We start from the raw sequence: 24,042 nt of genomic DNA, 5'->3' as shown, positions 1-24,042 counted from the left end.
CCTTATTCATTTCCCAGCTTTTGCAAGCATATAAGGGGATTGAAAACACTACAGCTCAGGACAGGTACACCTTAGTCTTTAAAGTGACACCTTTCCTTTTTAACGTTTTAAAGAGGTCTTTGATTTGCCCAATGCAGTGTGTTGTTTGATTTCTTGACTGCTGATTCCATGGGTGTTGATTGTACAGCCAAGTAAAATGAAATCCTTGACAACTTCAATCCTTTCTCCATTTATCATGATGTGTTTATTGGTCTCGTTGTGAGGATTTTTTTTTTCTTTAGGTTGAGGGGAGCCACAGTGGCACAATAGTTAAGGCTGCTAACCAAAATGTCGGCAGCTCAAAGCCACTGAAAACCCTATGGGGCAGTTCTACTGTCTGTCTTATAGGGTCGCTATGAATAGGAATCAACTTGAAGACAACAGGCTTGTTTGTTTTGTTTTATTTTTTTTGGTTTATGTTGAGGCATATTCCATACTGAAGGCTGTAGTCTTTGATCTTCACCAGTAAGTGCTTCAAGTCCTCTTTGCTTTCAGTGAGCAAGGTTGTGTCATCTCATCCGCATAATGCAGGTAGTTAATGAGTCTTCCTCCAATCCCAATGCCTAGTTCTTCATATAGTCCAACTTCTTGGATAATTTGCTCAGCATACAGGTTGAATAAGTATGGTGAAAAAATACAACCCTGACACACACCTTTTCTGACTTTAAACCATGCAGTATTCCTTTGTTCTGTTCAAACAACTTCCTCTTGATCTATGTACAGGTTCCTCATGAGCACAATTAAGTGTTCCGGAATTCCCACTCTTTGTAATACTATCTATAATTTGTTATGATCACGCAGTCCAATGCCTTTGCAATAAGTCAATAAAACACAGGTAAATATCTTTCTAGTACTCTCTGCTTTCAGCCAGGATCCATCTTTCTAGTATTCTCTGCTTTCAGCCGGGATCCATCTGACATCAGCAATGATATCCCTGGTTCTGTGTTTCTTCTGAATCTAGCATAAATGCTACAACTGCTTTTGAATGATCTTCCACAAAGGTTTACTTGAGTGTGATATTAATGATATTTTTGATAATTTCTGCATCCATTTGGATCACTTTTCTTTGGAATAGGCATAATATGGATCTCTTCCTGTCATTTGGCCAGGTAGCTGTCTTCCAAGTTTCTTGGCATAGACTTCCAGTGCTGCATTCATTTGTTGAAACTTCTCAGTTAGTATTCTGTTAATTACTGGAGCCCCGTTTTTCATCAATGTCTTCAGTGCGACTTGGACTTCTTCCTTCAGTACCATTGGTTCTTGGTCATACGCTACCTCCTGAAATGACTGAACGTCAACCAATTATTTTTGGTACAGTTACGCCATGAATTTCTTCCATCTTTTGATGCTTCCTGCATATTTTGCCCATAGGATCCTTCACTATAGCAACTCAAGGCTTGAATTTTTTATTCAGTTCTTTCAGCTTGAGGAATGTAGAGCATGTTCTCTTTCGGTTTTCTAGCTCCAGGTCTTTGCACATGTTGTTACAATACTTTGTTTTCTCGTGCCCCCTTTTGGAACCTTTTGTTCAGCTCTTTTACTTCATAATTTCTTCCATTCACTTTACTACTTGACAATCAAGACCAAGTTTCAGAGTCTCTTCTCTCATCCATTTTGGTCTTTAAATCGTGGAGCCAAAATGTGAACCCAAGTCTATCAAAAGTCTGAGTGTATTGAGCCAGCTCAACTGGATCTAGTTCTGCCACAATTATAAATCAACACTTTTTTTTTTTTTTTTTTTGCCATGGTGGGCAGAGAGCTTAATTTAGCCTCATCTCTAGAGATTCATTGAAAGTCTACGAATGGCCCCATTACAAGTTCTGGACATAAAGGAGTTTTTAGAGAGGCATTGTCAACCTTCAGCATCACTCTATTCTCTAAGGCTCTAAGTCCCTAAAGAGATTCATTACCACCAGTGGCCACTATCACCATGAAATAAAGGCAAATGGAGGTTCTCTGTACCCAAAGTGTCTTCTACTCCTAGAAGTAACAAAAAACACAAATTAATCTTAGTGTTTCAGTTATCAGCTACTATGAATAAATTCCCCACAACTTCTCAGCTTAAAGCATAAAGAGTTTACTATTTCTCACAGCATCTGTGTGTCAATTTGGACAGAGCTTAGCCAGTGATTTTGGATTGCAGTCCTTCAAACAGTTGTAGTCTGATGAGATGGTGAGTGGAGCTAGAAGAACAGGAAATGGTATCAACAAAGAGTTTGCCAGACATCTCTTTCTCTCTCTTTATGTGGTCTCTTTTTTTTTTTTCTCACTTTTTTAAAAAATAGTTTATTTTGTTGTTGAGACTATACAGAACAAGAGCATATACCAGTTCAAGTTTCTACATGTACAATTCAGTGACATTGATTACATTCTTCGAGTTGTACAACCATTCTCACCCCCTTTTTCTGACTTTTTCCTCCCCCATTAACATAAACACACTGTCCCCTAAGCTACCTATCTTTTGAGTTGCTGTTGTCAATTTGGTCCCATACAGACAGATTTAAAAGAGAATAATGGTCAGCAGCCTAATCCATTCGTGAACTCTTGTTGCTACTTTGTTATTTTTTTTTTATTAACTTTTATTAAGCTTCAAGTGAACGTTTACAAATCCAATCAGTCTGTCACATATAAGTTTACATACATCTCACTCCCTACTCCCACTTGCTCTCCCCTTCTTGAGTCAGCCCTTTCAGTCTCCCCTTTCTTGACAATTTTGCCAGCTTCTCTCTCTCTCTATCCTCCCATCCCCCCTCCAGACAAGAGTTGCCAACACAATCTCAAGTGTCCACCTGATATAATTAGCTCACTCTTCATCAGTGTCTCTCTCCCACCCGCTGACCAGTCCCTTTCATGTCTGATGAGTTGTCTTCGGGGATGGTTCCTGTCCTGTGCCAACAGAAGGTCTGGGGAGCATGGCCGCCGGGATTCCTCTAGTCTCAGTCAGACCATTAAGTTTGGTCTTTTTATGAGAATTTGGGGTCTGTATCCCACTGATCTCCTGCTCCCTCAGGGGTCCACTGCTGTGCTCCCTGTCAGGGCAGTCATCGATTGTGGCCGGGCACCAACTAGTTCTTCTGGTCTCAGGACGATGTAGGTCTCTGGTTCATGGGGCCCTTTCTGTCTCTTGGGCTCTTAGTTGTCGTGTGGCCTTGGTGTTCTTCATTTTCCTTTGCTCCAGGTGGGTTGAGACCAATTGCTGCATCTTAGATGGCCGCTTGTTAGCATTTAAGACCCCAGACGCCACATTTCAAAGTGGGATGCAGAATGATTTCATCATAGAATTATTTTGCCAATTGACTTAGAAGTCCCCGCAAACCATGTTCCCCAGACCCCCGCCCTTGCTCCGCTGACCTTTGAAGCATTCATTTTATCCCGGAAACTTCTTTGCTTTTGGTCCAGTCCAAATGAGCTGACCTTCCATGTATTGAGTGTTGTCTTTCCCTTCACCTAAAGCAGTTCTTATCTACTGATTAATCAATAAAAAACCCTCTCCCACCCTCCCTCCCTCCCCACCTCGTAACCACAAAAGTATGTGTTCTTCTCAGGTTTACTATTACTCAAGATCTTATAATAGTGGTCTTATACAATATTTGTCCTTTTGCCTCTGACTAATTTCGCTCAGCATAATGCCTTCCAGGTTCCTCCATGTTATGAAATGTTTCACAGATTCGTCACTGTTCTTTACCGATGTGCAGTATTCCATTGTGTGAATATACCACAATTTATTTACCCATTCATCCGTTGATGGACACCTTGATTGCTTCCAACTTTTTGCTATTGTAAACAGAGCTGCAATAAACATGGGTGTGCATATATCTGTTTGTATGAAGGCTCTTGTATCTCTAGGGTATATTCCCAGGAGTGGGATTTCTGGGCTGTATGGTAGTTCTATTTCTAACTGTTTAAGATAACACCAGATAGATTTCCAAAGTGATTGCACCATTTTACATTCCCACCAGCAGTGTATGAGAGTTCCAATCTCTCCGCAGCCTCTCCAACATTTATTATTTTGTGTTTTTTGGATTAATGCCAGCCTTGCTGGTGTGAGATGGAATCTCATCGTAGTTTTAATTTGCATTTCTCTAATGGCTAATGATCGGGAGCATTTTCTCATGTATCTGTTGGCTGCCTGAATATCTTCTTTATTGAAATGTGTGTTCATATCCTTTGCCCACTTTTTGATTGGGTTGTTTGTCTTTTTGTGGTTGAGTTTTGACAGAATCATGTAGATTTTAGAGATCAGGCGCTGGTCGGAGATGTCATAGCTGAAAATTCTTTCCCAGTCTGTAGGTGGTCTTTTTACTCTTTTGGTGAAGTCTTTAGATGAGCATAGGTGTTTGATTTTTAGGAGCTCCCAGTTATCGGGTTTCTCTTCATCATTTTTGGTAATGTTTTGTATTCTGTTTATGCCTTGTATTAGGGCTCCTAGGGTTGTCCCAGTTTTTTCTTCCATGATCTTTATCGTTTTAGTCTTTATGTTTAGGTCTTTGATCCACTTGGAGTTAGTTTTTGTGCATGGTGTGAGGTATGGGTCCTGTTTCATTTTTTTGCAAATGAATATCCAGTTATGCCAGCACCATTTGTTAAAAAGGCTTTCTTTTCCCCAATTAATTGACACTGGTCCTTTGTCAAATATCAGCTGCTCATACGTGGATGGATCTATGTCTGGGTCTCAGTTCTGTTCCATTGGTCTATGTGCCTGTTGTTGTACCAGTACCAGGCTGTTTTGACTACTGTGGCTGTATAATAGGTTCTGAAATCAGGTAGAGTGAGGCCTCCCACTTTCTTCTTTTTCAGTAATGCTTTGCTTATCCGGGGCTTCTTTCTCTTCCATATGAAATTGGTGATTTGTTTCTCTATCCCCTTAAAATATGACATTGGAATTTGGATCGGAAGTGCGTTAAATGTATAGATGGCTTTTGGTAGAATAGACATTTTTACTATGTTAAGTCTTCCTATCCATGAGCAAGGTATGTTTTTGCACTTAAGTATGCCCTTTTGAATTTCTTGTAGTAGAGCTTTGTAGTTTTCTTTGTATAGGTCTTTTACATCCTTGGTAAGATTTATTCCTAAGTATCTTATCTTCTTGGGGGCTACTGTGAATGGTATTGATTTGGTTATTTCCTCTTCGGTGTTCTTTTTGTTGATGCAGAGGAATCCAAGTGATTTTTGTATGTTTATTTTATAACCTGAGACTCTGCCAAACTCTTCTATTAGTTTCAGTAGTTTTCTGGAGGATTCCTTAGGGTTTTCTGTGTATATAATCATGTCATCTGCAAATAGTGATAACTTTACTTCTTCCTTGCCAATCCGGATACCTTTTATTTCTTTGTCTAGCCTAATTGCCCTGGCTAGGACTTCTAGCACGATGTTGAATACGAGCGGTGATAAAGGGCATCCTTGTCTGGTTCCCGTTCTCAAGGGAAATGTTTTCAGGTTCTCTCCATTTAGAGTGATGTTGGCTGTTGGCTTTGCATAGATACCCTTTATTATGTTGAGGAATTTTCCTTCAATTCCTATTTTGGTGAGAGTTTTTATCATAAATGGGTGTTGGACTTTGTCAAATGCCTTTTCTGCATCAATTGATAAGATCATGTGGTTTATGTCTTTTGTTTTATTTATGTGATGGATTACATTAATGGTTTTTCTGATATTAAACCAGCCTTGCATACCTGGTATAAATCCCACTTGATCAGGGTGAATTATTTTTTTGATGTGTTGTTGGATTCTATTGGCTAGAATTTTGTTGAGGATTTTTGCATCTATGTTCATGAGGGATATAGGTCTATAATTTTCTTTTTTTGTAATGTCTTTACCTGGTTTTGGTATCAGGGAGATGGTGGCTTCATAGAATGAGTTGCGTAGTATTCCGTCATTTTCTATGCTTTGGAATACCTTCAGAAGTAGTGGTGTTAACTCTTCTCTGAAAGTTTGGTAGAACTCTGCAGTGAAGCCATCCGGGCCAGGGCTTTTTTTTTTGGGAGTTTTTTGATTACCGTTTCAATCTCTTTTTTTGTTATGGGTCTATTTAGTTGTTGTACTTCTTAATGTGTTAGTTTAGGTAGGTAGTGTTTTTCCAGGAATTCATCCATTTCTTCTAGGTTTTCAAATTTGTTAGAGTACAATTTTTCATAATAATCTGAAATGATTCTTTTAATTTCAGTTGGGTCTGTTGTGATGTGGTCCTTCTCATTTCTTATTCGGGTTGTTTGTTTCCTTTCCTGTATTTCTTTAGTCAGTCTAGCCAATGGTTTATCAATTTTGTTAATTTTTTCAAAGAACCAGCTTTTGGCTTTGTTAATTCTTTCAATTGTTTTTCTGTTCTCTAATTCATTTAGTTCACCTCTAATTTTTATTATTTGTTTTCTTCGGGTGCCTGATGGATTCTTTTGTTGCTCACTTTCTATTTGTTCAAGTTGTAGGGACAGTTCTCTGATTTTGGCTCTTTCTTCTTTTTGTATGTGTGCATTTATCGATATAAATTGGCCTCTGAGCACTGCTTTTGCTGTGTCCCAGAGGTTTTGATAGGAAGTATTTTCATTATCGGTGCTTTCTAAGAATTTCCTTATTCCCTCCTTGATGTCTTCTATAACCCAGTCTTTTTTCAGGAGGGTATTGTTCAGTTTCCAAGTGTTTGATTTCTTTTTCCGAGTTTTTCTGTTATTGATCTCTAGTTTTATTGCCTTGTGGTCTGAGAAGATGCTTTGTAATATTTCAATGTTTTGGACTCTGCAAAGGTTTGTTTTATGACCTAATATGTGGTCTATTCTAGAGAATGTTCCATGTGCACTAGAAAAAAAAGTATACTTTGCAGCAGTTGGGTGGAGAGTTCCGTATAAGTCAATGAGGTCAAGTTGGTTGATTGTTGTAATTAGATCTTCCGTGTCTCTGTTGAGCTTCTTACTGGATGTCCTGTCCTTCTCCGAAAGTGGTGTGTTGAAGTATCCTACTATAATTGTGGAGGTATCTATCTCACTTTTCAATTCTGTTAAAATTTGATTTATGTATCTTGCAGCCCTGTCATTGGGTGCATAAATATTTAATATGGTTATGTCTTCCTGATCAATTGTCCCTTTTATCATTATATAGTGTCCTTCTTTATCCTTTGTGGCGGATTTAAGTCTAAAGTCTATTTTGTCAGAAATTAATATTGCTACTCCTCTTCTTTTTTGCTTATTGTTTGCTTGATATATTTTTTTCCATCCTTTGAGTTTTAGTTTGTGTCTCTAAGTCTAAGGTGTGTCTCTTGTAGGCAGCATATAGATGGATCATGTTTCTTTATCCAATCTGTGACTCTCTGTCTCTTTATTGGTGCATTTAGTCCATTTACATTCAGCGTAATTATAGATAAATAAGTGTTTAGTGTTGTCATTTTGACGCCTTTTTATGTGTGTTGTTGACAATTTCATTTTTCCTCATACTTTTTTGTGCTGAGACTTTTTCTTAGCAAATTGTGAGATCCTCATTTTCATAGTGTTTGACTTTATGTTAGTTGAATCGTTACGTTTTTCTTGGCTTTTATCTTGAGTTATAGAGTTGTTATACCTTTTTGTGGTTACCTTATTATTTACCCCTATTTTTCTAAGTAAAAACCTAATTTGTATTGTTCTATATCGCCTTGTATCACTCTCCCTATGGCAGTTCAATGCCTCCTGTATTTAGTCCCTCTTTTTAATTATTTTGAGCTTTTACCTATTGATTTCCATGATTCCCTGTTATGTGTATTTTTTTTTTAATTAATCTTAATTTGTTTGTTTTTGTGATTTCCCTATTTGAGTTGATATCAGGATGTTCTGTTTTGTGACCTTGTGTTGTGCTGATATCTGATATTATTGGTTCTCTGACCAAACAATATCGTTTAGTATTTCTTGTAGCTTTGGTTTGGTTTTTGCAAATTCTCTAAACTTGTGTTTATCTGTAAATATCTTAATTTAGCCTTCATATTTCAGAGAGAGTTTTGCTGGATATATGATCCTTGGCTGGCAGTTTTTCTCCTTCAGTGTTCTGTATATGTTGTCCCATTCCCTTCTTGCCTGCATGGTTTCTGCTGAGTAGTCAGAACATATTCTTATTGATTCTCCCTTGAAGGAAACCTTTCTTTTCTCCCTGGCTGCTTTTAAAATTTTGTCTTTATCTTTGGTTTTGGCGAGTTTGATGATAATATGTCTTGGTGTTTTTCTTTTTGGATCAATCTTAAATGGGGTTCGATGAGCATCTTGGATAGATATCCTTTCGTCTTTCATGATGTCAGGGAAGTTTTCTGTCAGGAGTTCTTAAACTATTTTCTCTGTGTTTCCTGTCCCCCCTCTCTGTTCTGGGACTCCAATCACCCGCAGGTTATCCTTCTTGATTGAGTTCCACATGATTCTTAGGGTTTCTTCATTTTTTTAAATTCTTTTATCTGATTTTTTTTCAGCTATGTTGGTGTTTATTCCCTGGTCCTCCAGATGTCCCAGTCTGCATTCTAATTGCTCGAGTCTGCTCCTCTGACTTCCTATTGCATTGTCTAATTCTATAATTTTATTGCTAATCTTTTGGATTTCTACATGTTGTCTCTCTACGGATTCTTGCAACTTATTAATTTTTCCAGTATGTTCTTGAATAATCTTTTTGAGTTCTTCAACAGTTTTATCAGTGTGTTCCTTGGCTTTTTCTGCAGTTTGCCTTATTTCGTTTGTGATGTCTTGAAGCATTCTGTAAATTAGTTTTTTATATTCTGTATCTGATAATTCCAGGATTGTATCTTCATTTGGGAAAGATTTTGATTCTTTTGTTTGGGGGGTTGGAGAAGCTGTCATGGTCTGCTTCTTTAAGTGGTTTGATATGTATTGTTGTCTCCGAGCCATCACTGGGAAACTAGTTTTTCCAGAAAATCCGCTGCGTCCAGTCCAAATCCCGGCAGGATGGTTCCCTGGCTGGGACGCTGCTCTACCTGTTCGAAGACCAGTCACTGCCTCCTGGGGACTTCTTCTATCGGCTGTGTCCCACGCCGCCCACGGAACCGGCTGGTCCCCCTCCTGGGATTAGTTCAGGGGGGTGGAGCAGCTCTCTGTGCTTGTGCCGTACCTGACTGGTAGGCTGGCTCCAGGCTCTGAAAACAATCGCTGCTTCCCCGTATTAGTTCGTTCTCCGTCTCTAAATCTGTGTTTGTTGTTCAGGGTTCGTAGATTGTTATGTATGTGATCGATTCACTTGTTTTTCCGTGTCTTTGTTGTAAGAGGGATCCGAGGTAGCGTCTGCCTAGTCTGCCATCTTGGCTCTGCCCCCTGTGGTCTCTTTTATATACAAGTTTGGTCTTCCTCACAGCATGGCAGTCTCAGAGCAGTTTGACTACCTACATGGCAGCTGGAGTTCCTAAAAGTGAGTGTCCCAAGATAGCCAGGCAGAAGCTACAACACCTTAAGTGCCTTTACCTCTAAAGTCATATAGTATCACTTCCACCATATCTATTGATTTTAACAATCACAAAATCACACTACTCCCTGATGGGAAAAGTGTCAAAGCTTTTGTGGGCGTGTTTTAAAATGAACACATTGCACTACTGATGGTATTTCCTGATTCTGAGTCTCTTTAACTGTTCACAGCTGCAAAGTAGAAAAAGGCAAAAATATATGTGTATGTGATATAACAAACCAAAAACCAAACCTGCTGCCGTTCAGTCGATTCCTATAGGACATAGTAGAACTGCCCCATACAGTTTCCAAGGAGCACCTGGTGAATTCAAACTGCCATCCTTTTGTTTAGCAGCCATAGCTCTTACCCACTATGCCACCAAGGTTTCCTGTATGTGATATACAATTTAGCTTTTATGTATACTAGTGTCTCTGTAAAGACATATGTCAGGGATTATCTGATTATAAATATTGAAATCTATGTAGTTAAATGGAGCTGTTGTTCCCAAAGTATTTGAAAGTCTCTTAGGTTAAGTATGTGTGTATTATGACTGCATAAGTATCTTACTTGAGTGATGAACCCAGTTTACATTTCTATTTAAAGTTATTTTTCATGTTACTTTATTTACATAGTTTGGAAATATTCAAAGAGAAAAGGCATATTCACTTTAAAAATTGAAATATCTTTGGTAGATGCTAAGTTTTTAAACAGCAAAGTAAATAAAGAAACCCACTTGATGATTGGGCATTGCTTATGAAGAAAGGTGGGGTTGAGTGAAAGTTGAATTCATTGCTAAGAAAATTCTTTCATGATTAGAAAGAAAATTTCACAAGTTTTTCAGACAGAGCCCACCCTGCTTGTTCATAGTGTGTGAGGAGGAAAATTTACTTCTTTCAGGTTAAACTAAGCCTTGTGTAGTTAAAGCGTGAGTACTTAACGCAACAGACTCAATAGATCCAAGAAAAGTTCTGAAAGAAATGCAAGTGTGAAAAAGGTATCTGAGGCCTTTCTATGAATGGTTTTAAGTACATTAAAAGCTAGAGTGAAGGCTCCCACATTTGGTTTTATACTAAACAACTCAGAGAAAGAGCTGCAAGGTCAAGGCAGAGCATGGGCTCAGTGGTCCCTAGGTATGACTCGTAAGCTTAGGGTTTTATCTACCCTTCATTGTCCCCAGAGTTGCTGGAAAGTTTACTGTCATCAAGAATCTTCCTAGAAAGGCCCTCTGAGTCTTGTCTAGGTTAAGACAACTAACTTCCCTAGCAGCAGTCATGGCTTGTCCTCATAGTACTTTCCCATCCAAACAATCTCCAGCCAACTAGGGTTAATTTCTTCTTCCCAATTAGATGACAAGTAAGTCCTATGTTCTGAGATGCTATTTTCTAAGTTCTTATTTACAAAAAGGAAGATGGATGTAAGTCCTTTTGTCATATCCTCCAAAGGCATAGTGTTTTCATGACTCTCAGGACTTGGATTGATTTTTATTTCAGTTATTTTAGGAAAGGGACTGGTACCACTTCATTTGGCTGTCAGTACATGCCACATCTTGGCAAGATCTCAGAATTCAGAATCTCATTCTACTTAGTTCTTTAATTTTGTATAACTTACCCTTCTTCCTTGTTATTAATACCTGGATTCTCAAGAATACCTTTGCACTAAATTTGAAATGTTAACAACTCTCACAATTTGGCTTAGTTCCTCCTTTCTTCTTAATGCAGGTCTTCTAGTCTTCACAGTATTCTATATTTTATTATTTGAATCCTTTGTTCATACTTTCAGCTGGTCTAGGATGGAAGTATTCCATACCCAATGTTAAATCTCATCCTTAGAAATTTCTGCTAGGTAATTAAAATTTGCATTTCAGTGAATTTTTTGTCCTTCTTCGTTCTACTCAGGGTTTCCTTAAGGTCAGATTAAATGATCATAGACGTGCATGGTTTAAGAGTTACAGAAGACTGTTTCTTGTCCCTGAAAAAGCTTTCCTCTGTCAGGGTACCACATAACCTTGAGTTTCATCTCTAGACAGTCATCCTTAAGGGAAGTTTCCTAAACTTGCTGATAATAATTCCTTAGGGACATGTTCTAAACTTGCTGAATATAAGTATTACCTGGAAATCTCGATATATTAAAAAGTGCTTTCTGTGATACTAAGATCTGGATAATTTGGAAAATACCCACTTTAGGGTAAGGATTAGAAAACTTTTTCTGCAAAGGGTCAGATAGTAAATTTTTTTTACTTTACGAACCATATAGTCTCTTTTTCAATTTCTCAGCTCTGCTGTTGTAGCAGCCATAGACAATACATAACAAACGATTATGGCTAAGTTCCAATAATACTTTATTTACAAAAACAGGTGAGCCTGATTTGACCTATGTGCTGTAATTTGCTGACACCTAACAACTCACATTTGTTTAGTGCTTACTGTATACCAGTTACTGGTACTGTATATAAATCATCTCAGCTAGTCTTCATAATACCTTGTGATGAAGATATGAATAGTCCTATTTTGCAGAAGAGAAAATTGGCACTGGACATGCAATTCTGGAGCATAGTGTCAGGCAGTATGTGCTGAATAAATGTTTAGTGTGTATTTGGATGAAAGGATTGGATGAATAGAATTTGGAGTATATAACAAAGCACAGAAGTTTGGACATTCATAAATTTATCTTTTATTATGAATGCAATAAATGTAATATTTTCTGCATAATTGCCTTCTAAGTTTATTGGCAAAAACATATGGAGGAATGAGAATATCTCAGGAATAGACTAACAGAGGTCAGAGAACAAAACTTGGAGTGAAGCGATATATAATGGAATTTTACTTTAAACTAACATCAGTTTAGGCCTAGATTTTCAATCCAGCCTCATGTGACATTTACTCAACATTTTCTTAGAGTGGAAAATTCAGTTAATTAAAATTTCTGAAATATCATTATTTCCTTAAAAGCATCATACCTTGAGAATTTCATGGGCTTAATCCTGACTTAGTTTACAAATATAACAATATTCAAACTATAAAAGTAAGTAAAAGAGTACAACTAAGAAATATTTCAAAGTAAATATGAAGAAAGTAGTCCCTGGAATTAGAAATAAGATGTTTTCAGAAAGACGAAAAGGTAGAATGAGAGAGCAAATTTATATTTAACTGTGGTATGTGTTGATATATTGAAAAATATATTTTAAAGTTGTGATGTATAAAAATAAATTTGAAATATGAACTTTTGGAACTTTGGGGCAGTTCTACTCTGTCCTGTAGTGTCGCTATGAGTCGGAATCGACTGGACGGCAGTGGGTAGATATCAGAAGCTCAATACAGATTAGCTATTTTTATTTTTACTTTATGGAAAATATGTCCTTTTAGAGGATCCCTGAAGAAAAATTTCCTCCATAAAATAAAATTTTCAAAAGCAAATCATTTTAAAATCTTCTCGGAGAATCACAAGCTCATCGACACATTAAACATCAGAATGTCTTGAGTAAAGAAATCATTCTACTATGTTTAACTATTTCCTATAGTTATTTGAATATAAAACATTTTGGTGGGAGTGTTAAAACTCTTGTCATTATTTAAATATTCTAAGAAACCCATTTGGGACATTTCTATTCTGAAGCAATTACAACTGAATTGACTTAGCAATTACATGCAAGTCAGAAGGTCAGACAATATATTCGGACCATACTGGCCATCTTGTGAACAGCCTCAGATCCCGGAGCCCTCATCTGATTTATAGCCATGGCTACAGAAACTAGTCTGCACAGACTTCAACCTATCTGGTGCAGAAAAAAACTTACCTCAGTCTTGCAGTGTTTTCTGCTCTGGGACATTCCTGATGTGCAGGGTAGTATGTCCACAGGAACTCAGTTAGTAAACACACATATGAGCCTTGAAGTGCGTGTTAGCTACTGCCAAAGAGCAGTTTTCAATCAAGAGGAAATGCAGTTGACACAATCACTTCCTTTTTTTTTTTTCCTTCTTGGCAGGTAATTCTGAGATGTGTTCTCTATTCTTCGTGGAAGTTTCCAGTACGGTTGGGCACCTCTTTGTGCGTAGCAGTAATCAACTAATAACACGTTCTTTTGTTGACTCTCTCGCTCCTAACTTCTCTCACTCTCTCAGGTCTTTCACTTCCTATACCCTGGGATCACTTCCCAAATGACCTGCCCCCGTGTAAACCCTGTCTCAGGCTCTGCTTTCTGGAGAACCTAGGCTAAGATAAGGACTGATATATAAACTGATCTAAGACAAGGACAGGTGTCTCTGGATGGAGCAAACAGTTAAGCAAGCATTCAACTACTAGCTGAAGGGTTGGTGGTTCTAACTCATCTAGGGGCACTTCAGAAGACAGACTTGGGTAAGAATCTACTTCTGAAAAGTCACAGCCTTGCAAACCCTATGGAACAGTTCTACTCTGCACACATGGGGCCGCCATGAGTCAGAATTAACTCGACGGTGACTAACCCCAACAAGACAAGAACGTGTATAATAATAATACTATATGCTTTATACAAAATGTAATGTACACGATAAGTCTTACTGTGCTTTCTATCCTTTGAGCTTAGTAGAATTACTTTAAGGATTCGTGTATGATAGAAAATTCACTTTCCACACCTGATAAGGGAGAAAAGAATAAAGGAATTTTTTTTTTCGTACTTACACAAGCCCACAGAGCATATTATTCAAAGGTTTCTATGAATTTAAGTTATTAATGGAATTATTACCACCATTCCTACTTTTATCTTTTAAAATCTTAGCCCTGGGGGGAGCCTCCCCTCAGAAATGTATAATCTTCTATAGACATCAAAGGTCAGAGTATTTTGGTAAATAAGGTATGAGTTTTACAACCAAGAGGTAATTGCATGGAGAACAACAGTTATAGCCTCCAATATTGCTGATAACAGAATTGGAATGTCTTTGCGTGGTCTTAAATATTTTTATTTGTTCTTAAATCCATTAGGTTCTTTGGTAGGTGTGTTTTTTGAGATATGATGTCACTTAGGTTGTTTTTATTTGTCAAATGATGTTAAAAGTTTGGTTTAAGAAATAGAGAAACCCAAATTACAAAAGAAAATTTAATGAAATTCAAAGGTATTTTCATAAGGAAAAGGGAGAAAATCAGGCAGAAATCATTCACTCTTTAAAATGAAGGAGATTTCAACTTTAATCCACACTTATATTTGACTAGTTTATTATGGATAGGATGAATCAAGTCTTATTGCTTTTAATGTTGACTTTAAAATATGATATCAAATTTTAATATTGCCCTCATTAAACAAACAGGAAAGCCAACGTCTGGTCGCTTGGATACCCTGGTGTTTGGCAGAGCCATTGAAGACAGGTTTCAGATTGACTTCAGTTGGTATGAGACCTGTGGATCACTGGGTGATTCTTTTCCAGATGGGAACATCTGCTAAGCAAACTACAGTTCTAAAGTGAAGCAGTCATGGAGAAAATTTTTCTGAAATTGGGGAAGGTCATTGTGGCTGGTTTGACTTGAAACCATCATAGAGCAAGGTCATATCACACAAAAAAATTGAAGCCATCTTTGTAGTTATCATCCTCTATAAACATTTCACCTTCTACTTTCAATTACTAAAGGCAAAGGAGGCTGTTTTTATAAAACCGAGAAGTAATGGCAATGTCTTGTAAGAGATTTTTATTTTATTTTTTTTTTAGTAGAGAAAATTCAACATTTCAAATGTCAAACTATTGGAAAGTATAAACAAGCATTTTCCTTTGAAGAAATAACAACCTAGATTCCTTTAAGCATGCATAAATGTTAAAGGCCACAGGTTACATTATAACTATATAAAGAAAAAGCACTTGAAGAAAGTTATAATAAGTTGTCACATGAGAAACAGAAATTAAAAACATACTTCTCTGATTGAAGCTGATTACACATTCTGCTTTAAATTGTAATTATTTATGTAAATATCTTATTTCTGAACCATGAAAAGAGGAGCAGTTGGCCATTTTATTACTGCCTACATGGACTCTTCCAGTATCTACATAGTACATCTCAAAAATGTTGGTCAAATTGAATTTAAACTTATAAAATCAAAGCTGTTCAAAGAAATCACGCATTAAAAAATATGACCCTATAGGTACGTAATTACATGCATGGGAGAATTGTGTTCTGATGTGTTCTCAATACCTATTTAGGAAAGTCAAGGTAATAAATTCATCACTCAAGTAATAATAGTATAAGAAGCAAGGGACAAAGATGAAGAACTGATTCTGACTCTATCATCAAACCTGGCATTGTATCAGTAGCATATGGAGTGGCATATATTGTATGATTTGAAGCACCAGGAGGGAGCCTCCCCTCAGAAATGTATAATCTTCTATAGGCATCAAAGGTCAGCATATTTTCAGTCCTCCACACCTTGGCCTCAGCCCAGAGTATCACGTGTCTAATCCTCAGTGGAAGAAAGGCTCACAGATTCTTCCCAGTAATGCCAATTAATTTTGCCAAGGTACATATATCCAAGCCCTTCCCAAATATCCCCCGAGTCTGGGTACTTTTCTTGGTAAGCCTATCCTGTCCCCTACCCACCCCCACCGGAGGCTGTTCTCACTTCAGTTTTGCCTCTACTGATACTGCTCAGAGTAGTACCCCAAAGATCTCCTGTCAGCCTGTTGATTGCCCTGATGGTCTCATATCCCAAGGGTTCTGTGGCCACAAGAACCCCACCAACCTTATATCTCCCACTGGGCTTCATGCCATTTCTTCCCCACCTGCTAGTCACCATGCTATGACACTTCCCAGAATGAAAGGTCCATGGCACACTTTACTTTAATCCTATTCTCAGTCTGACTTTTCCCATGCCATTCCCAAGAAGCCTCCATTGTTGTACACTTTTCAAAGTGGCTCATATGAATGGCTTTTTGATGTTCATCCTTAATTGTATCCCTATCATTCTTGCAGCTCTCAGACTGGTCCTTTATGTTGTCACTCCTATTGTGTTCCTGAGAAGCAATGGCAACTTGCAGTGTTATCAAATATCCTAACAAGTCACACCAAGGTTGTTTTCACAGCTTCTCTGTCTTAATGTGGTTACAAAGGAAACCTTGCTGCCATCACTCGCAACTGCTGTTCCATATCTCTAACCACTATAACTGCTATAACCCAAAATAGGATTGAAACTTCACTACTGCTAACACATCTTCAACATTTCGCATCTGAGGACTCTCTATCCTCACCGTGGGCTAAAGTTTTGGTAGCCCATTGAGCTGAAGCCCACTGGCAGCCTGAAGATGCCATCTTAGTGAATACTTAGAAGAATGGGATGTCTGCTTCAAGCCTACAGAGGCAGTACTCCTGTATAATGCTCTGAATTAGGACTGAAATAGGACAGACCAGACCTTTAGGTAATATAATTTTTTGGTCCTTAAACGCAGGTCCCAGTTCTGACTTGGGGAAATACTGGCCACAGTTCCCATCAATCACTGAGTGAAGCTCATGATACTTTGACATATTAGTTTTTCCCTTCCAGTTGTGCTATATGCAGAGATATTTTTAAAAAAGTACGGAATGTAATATTTTGGATTTTTTTTTTCTGACGTCAATAGCCTGTCATAACTCCCTGTTGCTGTTTCTGAGTATGCATCCAGGAAAAAATGTGTTTTGAAGTTTCTCAATGCAGAGTGGATTTGGGTTTGGTTTGGGTTTTATATAGAAATAAGGGATCCTGGTGGAGCAGTGGTTAACAGCTTGGCTACTAACCAAAATGCAGGCAGTTCGAATCCACCAGCTGCTCCTTGGAAATCGTATGGGGGCAGTTCTAGTTTGTCCTATGGGGTTGCTATAAGTTGGAATCAACTCAACAGCAATGGGTTGGTTTTGTATATAGAAATACTATACATCAATTATATTTATTCTAAGCTCTGTATGTATTTAACCAAACACTACAATCTCAAAACAAAAACAAAAACAAAAACCTATTTAATCGTGTATATATACTACCATCTCCATAAGTGCCGACAAGGCAGTAGAGAGATAATTCCATGAGAGCATTTGCAAATAGAACCGGTAGGTAGTGTCTATTAGTATGCTATCATCTATTCCTTCTACGTTCCTTTGTTGTTACTCCCTGGAAGGTTTCTATTTTCTTCCTGATTATACTGAATGCTCTGGCAGGGATTTGGGTCAACTTTTCTTAGACTGAGTCATTTTACTCCTTTCTGACTTTGACTTCATAACCCTTCTTTACATTATCCTTTCTTTCTTTCCATCCTTCTTTCTCTCTTCCTTTCTCTCTTTCTCTCTTCCTTTCTCTCTTTCTCTCTTCCTTTCTTTCTTTCTCTGTCTCTCTTCCTTCCTCCCTCCTTCCCTTTCTACCTTCCTTCTTTTCTTTTTGTAACAGTAAAAGAACCACATCTAGCCTCAGACCAAAGGGACAATCATTGACATAAACAATCATTAGATTTTTCTCTTTATGGCTGCTTTCCATGTGATGGCATTGTTGCTTTCCTCAGGACAAAAACCATTGGCAAAAACATTTATTTCCTATTTTATGCCTTTTCACGTGAGTGTCCCACACAAAAACAAAGAAACACATCAACAGACACATTTAAAAGATTGGCCATTTTTTCTTGATTTCCTATATGCTGCATGATCTGTATGGAAAAGTAAAATTCATCAAAAGTTTCATGACACTTTTCAACTACAATTTTTAAAACTTAATGTAAAATTGTCTTTTCTTATAATTAGATTTAACGAAATTTTTAAAAGAGCAAGGAGAAATAATATTGAGATAAACAACTGTATTTTGTCAAAAAACAAAAACAAACCAAACCCATTGTTGTCGAGTCAATCAATTCCAACTCATAGTGACCCTATATGATTGAGCAGAACTGCTCTCTAGGGCTTCCAAGGAGGAGCTGGTAGATTTGAACTGTCAGCCTTTTGGTTAGCAGCCTGTAGCTCTTAACCATTGTACCACCAGGGCTCCATATTTTGTCAAAAAGCCTTCAAATTAGGACTGTCAACCAAATACAGGCACATGCTATTAAATCTCCAGTGGCGTGAATTAGTGGATTCTGCAGGACAGAATATGTGTGAAAACCAGCAAATATGAGCTTTGGGATACTTTAACGAGTAATTTAATAATAGTACATCTTGAATCTACTGTTTTGGGCAGGCTTAGCATTTGTCTTAGGGTAACTTTAAATGTTGAATTCTATTTTTTTCAAAATTAATGTGACCATATTAATTATGAAAAAAATTCTTTCTGGTCTTAAAATAAAAAAGGATCTGTGTTTACTTGAATCATAAATATGGTAGAAATAGTTTAGGGAAAAGACTCATAGATCCTTCCTTCGCTAACTCAATTTTTCCCCTTTTTTTCTTTCATTGGTGTTTTACTGGAAAGCTCATGATTCGATGGAATGGAACTGAGAACATTCTGACATGCTTTTAAAATTAAAGGAGAGGAAAATTTTCAGAGAATTCCATCCCATTTAAACTCTTCTGACTCTGTGAACAGAAGTGTCAGGGCTGCTCAAAGTGACAAATTACAGTTTAAATTATGTGGCCTAAACCAAATGAATTTATAAATATACAAGTAGGTTTTCAGTCAACATTTTGATTATTATAACAATATATGAGAATGATCTCTTTTTTCTATGATCCAGCATGGTCCTTATTTGACAGCTCATTCTTCTTTACAACCTTGTTAGGTATTGGTATACTATAGATGAAACAAAAAGCTTTGCAAATAAGACACACTCTTTTCCTAACATTATTTATTTTAATATAAACAAAATCAAAACAATATTTTTGTGTGATTAATGAACTATACACTACTGTTAAAGAACTTAGGCATTCTTTGATTATTCTTGGGTCATACTATTATTACATATCCCACAGAGGATTTCTTCCAGTTTAATTATATAACAGTAGACAAAATGTTCTAGTAATACATGAACTGACATCCAGCTACAAACCTGAAACACATGTGTTCATTGGTAAGTCAGGAAAGGGCACATTGGTTAAGGATCAGTTGGAGTCCCTGAGTGGTGCAAACGGTTAATGCGCTGGACTGCTCACCAAAAGGTTGGCAATTTGAGTCCACCCAGAAGTCCCTTGTAAAAAAGGCCTAGCAATATCCTTCTGAAAAATCGGCCATTGAAATCCTATGGAGCATGGTTACACTCTGGCAGGCATGAGTCAGAGTCAACTCCAGTCGGGGATGTGGGGACTGAGGCAAAGCCAGGAAAGCACTGCAGACTCCACTGTCCCATGCACAAGGGCAGGCTGAGGGGACTTTCCTACAAACTTTTCTTTACTTTCCACTGCGTTCCATCAAAGTGCAGTTACTTAGCTTCACTATTCACCTACAAAATGGGGAGAAAGTTAACAGCCCTGTACTTACAATTTTAGGTGTCTCAAAAACTTTGCAAAAGGAGCTAAAAAAATTAAATTATGTATCTAGTCCAAGAAGATAAATATAATTGCTTGTTCTTTGCTTTAACAAAATTCACATTTAATTTTGGGGGAATTATACATGTGAATTGATGAAAACTAGATCAAAACGTGATGTTTATTACATTGTATTTATGGAGTATATAGGGACTCTGCTCTCTCTGCTTCGTTTACTTCTTGGCATTTACAATCTTGATATTGTGAGCACACTTATATACATAATTGGACACTTACAGTGTCTTAAGTGTAGCCATTCCCATTGCCATCGAGTCTGGTCCAACTCTTACTGACCCTATAGGACTGAGTAGAACTGCCCTTTAGGGTTTCCAAGACTGTAATCTTTATGGAAGCAGACTTCTGTATCTTTCTCTCCCAGAGTGGCTGGTGTACTTGAACCACCTTTTGATTAGCAACCAAGGGCTTAAATGCTGCCCCACCAGGTCTCTTTGCCACATGACTAGACTCTAAGAAATCTTGGAGAGGAGTCCTGGTGGCTCAGTGGATAAGCACTCAGATGCTAGCCAAAAAGTTAGTTGTTAGAACCCACCCAGCCGCTTCATGGGAGAAAAGGCCTGGTGATCTACTTCCATACAGATTAAAAAAAAAAAAAAGCCAAGAAAACCCTATGGAGCAGTTCTACTCTGCCACATGTGATCACTGTGAGTTGGAATTCACTCCACAGTACCAATAATAATTTGCTAGATTTTTGACTTCCTCACAGACTTAGGTGTTTTATCAAAATACAGCTTTAGGTTTTTGTGTCAAAGTTTTGTGCCAGCTATTTCCATTCCATGTTAGTTTTTCATATTCAAATCATTAGCAGATTCAGAAAGTTGCCTAAAAGTAATGAGGCATTTCTACAAATTCTTTTAAGGTTTCCAAGCAGTCCGTACTTGAGAAAAAGCCATTCAGGTAACTTGTGTTTGGATGAGATAATGTTCTAAGTCTTGCATATAAACCATTATTCATTCATTATCTTCATTAATCTTTGGCTGTTTAGACACTTCTGATGAAAGAAAATATTTTATTCTCATCCAATGTTATTGTTGGATGAGTAAGATTGGAACAATTTCTTCTTTTTGTTTTGTAGATTAGTACCTGTGCAGATTATCTTATGACCTAATTTTTAAACTGTTAGATATTTTTTCCTACAATTTGATTATGAAAACCATTTTCTAATATTTTAAAATAGTCTCACCGTACAAAAATTAAGTTCAATTGAAATCAGGATGGAAACCCATAATTCTAAGTTATTATTCAATTGTTTTGACCTACTATTGAGTTTCCTAATTTTTTCTTTGTGTTGTTTAAAAGTCTTGAACATATATGCATTTGAGGTAGGAGCTTTAGCACAAGTTCAGAAGTTTGTAAACATTTTAGGTATACAAATAGATCTCATTTTTTAAAGGATCTACTAAAAATCTTTATTTTTCTCTCTTTTTATAAACAAACAAAAAAGATGTTTTTAAACTTCTCTTGTACTCTTTACTTATGCCCACACCACACCATCTAACACACAGCCCAACTAAAGTTGTATCTTTATGGTAAAATTTTCTTTAGCTGACCTCTTCCTCAAAATCAGCTCTGACTATGCAAAAAACCACTTTCTTAAAAACACCAATACTGAGATCCTGCAAATTAAGTCAAAATATCTAGGGGTGGGACCAAGTTATTACACTTTAAAATCTCCCCAGGTGATTTTAATGGACAACAGGGCTTGAAGCCACTTCTCTCAATGTCTCTCTCACAGTGCAGCAGTGACTTTTTCCCACTTTACTTATGTTTGCTATTTTTCTAAGTATATAGTTAACTTCCTTGAAAGCAAGGGCTCTTGAATAATTCCTCATTTATTCCCTGCCACCCCCACCCCAAGTTGAGGCTCAGCACACTCTGGGTACCCATTGGTGTTGATTACAACCTTGAGGCCATTCAGGAGACCCTAGTAGAGCAAATCCTTCCACTCTCAATTACCATCGCATATCTTTAGCCTAAAAGTAGCAAATGCTTTTATTATTATTTTTTAGATATACAAAGATAAATTCTTATATATGGGTCTAATCACAACACTGCTGTCCTCCTCCACTCCCCCCGCCCCAAGAAATGCAGGGTAGAGTGAAAAAGAGTGGGCTTTTGGAATCAGCAGATGTGGATTGAAATCTCAATAATACCACTATGGGCAGCATGTCCAGGTAAGTTCTTTCATCGTGTTGAGTTTCAGCTTCCCCAGATGTAATATGGAATAAATATCACATCTACTGAGTTGATTTGGGAATTAAATTAGGATATATATGTAAGATGCTTTAAATATACCTTAAATTGGAGTATATATGTAAGATATGTAGAAAATGTAGTAAGTTTTCTACAAGTGTTAGTTCCGTTTCCTCAAAGGATCCTATATTTTAAAGCAGTGGTTTCCATATTGAGTTTCTAGGAGCCATAGACATCAGCATCAATTCCTCAGGAGAAATAGTTGGGACAAGTGAAAGCCTCAGGAGAAAGAGCTTCAGCCTTACAGAGTCAGATTCCACCAAAGAAGCTCCATTTTTATTTATTTTTCCTGTTGACTTTTGACGGGAGAGTTCATATAATGAAAGGATTCTATTGAAGGAAAAAATTGCTTGAAAGCCCTACTTGTGTTTTTCCTTCACCAAGCATATAATTTAGTACAAAGGCATGTATCTATTTATTTATGTCATTAGTTATAATATTGGCTTTAAAATTTGTTTTTATATATTTCTTTAAATAGTTTTGTACTCTGACCTTGGATAACAATAAAAGATCAATTTTAGGAAGTAATGCTTAGTAAGGTTTGTCATATAGCAGATTTACCAGGTAATAAATATTAAAATAACATTTCTGTGATTAAGCCAAAGTTTCAAAAACTAAGGTGACAGAAGACTCATATTTTAGATGTGGATGAAGTACATAACAGTAAATGTAGAATTAAAAAGGGTTTTCAGGAGGCAACGGAACTAACTCAATACCAAGAAGAGAATAATTAAGTAAGATAGTTCAGACAAGATGATCTCATGGAACATATAATCACTCCCTCATTTCAACTCTAATAAGAATTAATGGGAACGACAGCAGTCTGGAATTTCTATAGGTGCCACTCTCTTTTGTTGCCTCATCCAAAACCCAAACCCATTGCCATCAAGTTGATTCAGACTTATAGCAACCCTGTAGGATAGAGTAGAGCAGGCCCATAGGGTCTCCAAGGCTGTAAATCTCTACAGAAGCAGGCCGTCACAACTTTCTCCCACAGAGTGACTGGTGGGTTTGGACTGCCACCCTTTCGGTTAGCAGTCAAACTTCAACCACTGCGTCACCAGGGCCCCTTTTTGGTTGCCTATTGCTCTCAAAATAGCAGGGAATACATGACCTTCTTGCTGTTTTCAATTTAACAAATGTAATCACATTACTGTAAACATACTTGCTTATCATATCCATCCAAATTTCTGGAAAATATTAAGATTTATTGTCAAAGTAATGAGAACAAAAGTTGTGCCCTGGCATATTTTCTCTTGGGCATTTCCTGTTGCTTTCTGCATACTTTTTTATTGCAATCATGTTTGCAGTTGAACTTCATCAATATTTTCTTTCTGTTGCTCTCTCTGTCTCTGTCTCTTTTTCTTGAGAGAGTGGCATTAAATGAGTAAAATTACAAGGTAAAATTTAACCCTAAATTCTTATTGGCTCGCCATGATTTTTTTTCTACTTTGTGACTAAATCATTAGTCTTTTGAAGTCCATTTTTGCATGCAGTACAAGATGGTCTGCAACAGCCGAGGCCATAAAATGGACAATTTAGCTAGAGGCAAAAAACAGATAATCAAAATGCCAAATGAATGCCTTGGTAGTTGAAATTTATTTGGTGTTTCATAGACTACACAACTTGAGTTTCAGCAGTTCTACATGCATCATCACTATTCATAGCTATAAAGCATATATTCTTTAATCATCTATTTCAAAGTGACTTGTCAATAAATCTAATTAGGAAATGAGATGCTACTGGGAGTATATTGTTCACCCCATTTTCTGGAATTAAAAACAAAAAAAAATACATGCAACCTCCAGAAGTCCTGCTCCGTACAATGTTAGCACATTAGCTGATCTCACAAAATTAAAACCATTTGGTTTGTAGAACTAGCATTACCCAGCAAGAACAAGGTTAATGGTTTTAGAT

The sequence above is a fragment of the Loxodonta africana genome, chromosome 1 (genome assembly GCF_030014295.1).
Source record: "Loxodonta africana isolate mLoxAfr1 chromosome 1, mLoxAfr1.hap2, whole genome shotgun sequence".
Lineage (NCBI taxonomy): Eukaryota > Metazoa > Chordata > Mammalia > Proboscidea > Elephantidae > Loxodonta > Loxodonta africana.
Note: the sequence above shows the minus strand (reverse complement) of the source record.